The sequence below is a fragment of the Nicotiana tabacum genome, chromosome 14, assembly GCF_000715075.1.
Source record: "Nicotiana tabacum cultivar K326 chromosome 14, ASM71507v2, whole genome shotgun sequence".
Lineage (NCBI taxonomy): Eukaryota > Viridiplantae > Streptophyta > Magnoliopsida > Solanales > Solanaceae > Nicotiana > Nicotiana tabacum.
The window spans coordinates 54,628,591-54,633,339 of NC_134093.1; positions in this window are offsets into that span (position 1 = coordinate 54,628,591).

Consider the following 4,749-nt stretch of genomic DNA (forward strand, 5'->3'; position numbering starts at 1 on the left):
ATGGCAACATACCTTAAGGAAACGGCATCTCGGATTCCTCCCTTATAAAAGCTCTTTTTTTTTTCATTCTGGAAAACAATCTGTAATCATCCACACCCTTGCTTATATTAGAAGCTCTATTATTCTTTTACTAGTGTACTTACCCGCATTTCGCGCGGTTGTGAAAAATTTAAAATATGATTGAATATTAATGTCATAATTTTATAGTAAGAGAATTGATCACGCCCAACTATGCCTTATAAAAAGGACTAAGCGGTTGTCGCAAATATATTCCGACTAATAAGTTCGGAGTCGAATCCCACAGGGAATTAACCTATCAACCACAGCTGCTAAATACGTACAAATTCACGCAATCAATCTTCAGAAATATTTAAATAATAATTTGGATGTTTATTAACTAAATATTACATAATGAAAATGCAATACTAAATGACTAACTACGAACGGTTTGTAAACAAGAATTGGAATGATCTAAGGTTGTGATTTTCCCTATTGTCAGAATCTTTTCCGCTACATTTTCTATAAATTCGCCTAAGTCTTCTCTATCGATCATGAGCACTATGACTATCGTAACTCTCTCCCGAGTAATTATCACAATTTACTAGACATATTCTCCCGAATTACGCTAGCTGGCATTAAGTACAGCTCACTCAGATCGCGCCAAGGTTTCGTTATCCCTAATCCCCCATTTAAACCCTTCGTATTGATCCCTCATATACGTTAGGAGTGATATTGTTCAACAACTATTTAAATATGTACTCTCTCCCGAGTAATACATACTAAATAGGCACAGCTAATTGAGGGCCATTTAATCAACTACATGAATAATATAGTTGAACAAATAGAAAAAATATTACTGCAAATTTATATTAACATAACAAGAAAATCATCCTTCAATAGGTTCCATCAAAACCCTAGATTAGGAGTTTAGCTACTCACACTCATAGTAACAATATCCCAAATATTTTGCATAATTCAATTACAAAGTAAAGATGAAAGGATGTAGAAATCGATGATTCTAACTCCCAACGGTTGATTCCACAAGCTATTCTTGCCTCCGGTTGCAAAAGTCCTCAAAAGTGGCGTTTTTAGGTCTATTTACATGTGTAGAAAAAGACCTAAACGTGTAGGCAAAGTCCTAATCAAACCTGAAGACGAAATAAGTCTTCAAAACTCGGACTGTGCACGCCCATACTTGGACTCGCGATGCTTAACGCCCTGTGGACCTCGCCCCAGACCTGGCGTCGCCAGGTATAAGGCCTGGTCAAACTCGCCTTCTGCCCCGCTAGGTCTCTCACCAGCTACAAGCCTGGCGTCGCCATGTATAACGCCTGGTGTAGGCCTGGCTTCGCCAGCTTCTCCTTTTCACTGTTCCCGAGCACGCTTTCGACTTTTAAATCCCTTTTTCTCTATTTTCATGTCCAATTCACCTACACATAAAATGGACTTCATTACGAGCAAATAAAGTGTAATTTATCATTAAAGCGTATAAACTGCAAGGCGAATAGTGTGCTAAATCGTGAATTATAGCCACACATCAATACCCCATACTTAAACATTGCTCGTCCTCGAGCAATCAGACCACACTTACAAACACAACCTCACTAAGCAATTCCCTTAACTCCTTGCACCAAGAATATTTAAAATAGTCTAAACACCAAGGTGTAACATCCTCGCCTCAAGATTTGACTCACAAATACCATGACTTATTCATAATTCACTTACTTACTCTAACATAGAGGTCAATGACATTACCTTTTCTTTATGAATCATGTGCCCTCACCCAACAAAGAGCTCAGTTCCACACACAATGAATTATAAGAACGTAGGAACTCAAGATAGGAAAAATTCACTCGCTCTCAGAAATAACATTCACATGCCACAAATGATGCACCATAGGCTTGTCCGTAGTGTAATACTCTATTAATCGAGCTTATTCAATCTAAAATTAAATAGGACTTTGATTGGTTGTAATGTAGGCTGCGGGTCGGGTAGGATACATTTGGATATAAGTGACTACACCTCCCTTAAGCACTTTAATACATACACTTTAATATTCAAGCCCATACTTATTTCAAACCAAAACTCCACCTTAACTTCACTTTATATTATCCCCTACTTCTTTAAGCACCAGTATATCACTAGCCACCACCATCAAGAATTATTTTTTTTCTTTTCAAACGGTGCACCTTTCTCCTTATCTTAATTGTTCCACTCAAAAGCCAATCCACCACCCCCACACTTTAACTTTTTCATAATTCATCACAATTTAAGTGCTCATGAGAGGTGACATGATTCAAATATATGGTCGATTCAAACAAAGGGGTACGGCTTGTAATGTGGTTACCAAAGACACATGATTATAGGCTCAAAGGGGTTAACTACGATACATAACTTTTAGGTAGGTAAACTATATATATCTGGCTTAACAAAGAAATGCCTATATCACTTCTCAGACTGAACAAGACTACTATTTCGTTTTGCACACACACAGGGCAAGTACTAGACATCAAATGCAATGCACAAAATACATACAAAACTCACACAGACATGACACATAACTCACTCAGGATTGGTTTCATCGCGATACTCCAGTCAAAGCAGTTAAGTAAAATTAGGAACCTATGATTTAAGGTACTTATGCTAGAGTCAAAAACTGAGTCTAAGCGTCACAACCATAGTACTAACTATTCTCAAGGCATAACAAAGCTAAGAGATATTGCTACAATTAAATGCATAGCTCCGTGGTTTTTACTCCTAAAAATTAAACTAACTACACCCGGTTCAACTAAAAGCCCTTGGAAAAGAACCGCGGCCCAAAGAAAAACCAAGGGGGAATTACTACACTACCTAAAAAAAATCTTTTTGGTATTTTTTTCTAAACTTACTTCCCTCAAGAAAACTGTCTAGGAGATCTATCGTCGGTAAGAGTCCAGTTTTTCTATATATATATCTTTTTTTTTTTATATTTTCTAACTAAAACAAATCACTAAAACCAAATCACTAAAATAAATTCTTAAAACAAATAACTAAAACCATTATCTAACGAAAATGACACTTACTAAAACAACTACAAGTAATTTCTACAAGTCTCCACCCCACACTTAGATCATGCATTGTCCTTAGTGCACGCACAAATTGACAAAACAAGAAAAATGAGTAGGGTGAAAGGAAACTCCCTGATCAAATTGCGTCCTCATACTCTGAGGCTCTCCACTCTTCATCATGTGCTTCCTCCTCATCATCATCATCATCCTCATCATCTGACTACTCTGGCTCGGCCTTAGACTGCTCAGGATTATTGCTATCTTCATCATCGGGGAGTTTGTAGCCATCACCTGTCCCAACCAACTGTTGGGCATGAGCATTGAGCGGGTATCGCTGCTCCAATAAGGTCCTCTCCTCAGATGTGGCCGGACGACCCCCTATCCTCAGCTGCAAATCCATCATCCCATAGAAATGGGCCATAAAACTATCATCATGAGCATTACGCTCTGCACCTGTCAAAGATGTCATGGCAGTCTCTTCTTTCAGCCGGAGACTAGTGATGTCCGTTTGCCGTAGGGGCTGATCGATGATTTGGTCAAACTCTGGCTCCTCCGCAACCTCCTCATGTCTTAAGTACTGAGTTAGAAAATTGGCAAATGGCATTCAATCGACCTTCTTACTCGTTCCGACTAAAGACATTTGGTAGCGGATCAGTTGACCCACATTTATCCTTTGACCGGTCATGAGAAAGTAGAGCGTACATGTCCTCTCACGGCTAATGAGCGTGCCATGATTGCACGGTAGAAGTCGTGCATTTATCAGCTTAAGCCTCACTTGAGCCTCCACCCTCATCTTCTTCTTGGGGAACCTCTTGTGCCGATTAGTTTCCTTATCCCGGACCCATGCTGTCGTAGAATCGACACCACAAAGCATGTGTCTCATCTCTCTATATGTAGGCCAGCGAATCAAGTGGCCCAATGGTTCCACAGGAACATCCGGAGCACCTAAAAAGTTGCATATGGTCGTGGCTAAAAAATCTATCAATCGCCCACGAATCGTCACCAGCTGTTCAGTATTCTGCAGATCAAACACTGCATAGAATTCTCGGACTAAGTTGAGATTAATGTCCCCTGTGTTCTCGAATACATAGCTCAACCCCATATCCTGAATGCCCCTCAAAATTGCCTGATACTTTGCTTTCAAGCTGCGTTCGTGGATAGCTGCTTCCGGGTGTACATGTTTAGGCCTACAACGCCTGTACCAATCCTTAGTATGCGGTGGTATGCTGTTGACGCCAAACTCCCATTGGCCTTGTGGTTGTTGACGCATGGTTGCTATAGCTGCCACGGCTTATACTCCACTTAGATTGGAGGTAGCTTCTCCCCCTTTTCTATTCTTTGGGGGAGGTGCGGAGGCCGCCTTTGCTTTAGCCGGCGCAGTGGAAGTAGCCTTTCCTTTGCCTGTGTCTTTTCTCGGAGGCATATTCGTTCCTACACAAGTAATCATTAATCAGTTAAAACTATATTACACATTACACACATAGTGTTGCCCAACATTCTGAGGTTACTCAGACTTCACCTCGTATTTTCTTAACATTAGAATCAAACAACAACACATGGGATATCCATGAGCCACCCCATACTTAAAATTTGAACATGGTACACGACTACACAACACTAATCTATTAATCTCGGAGACTCGGGCTCCAATGGGGACAAGGAATGCCATTGAGGCATTATAGCAAACACTTGGCATGCAACT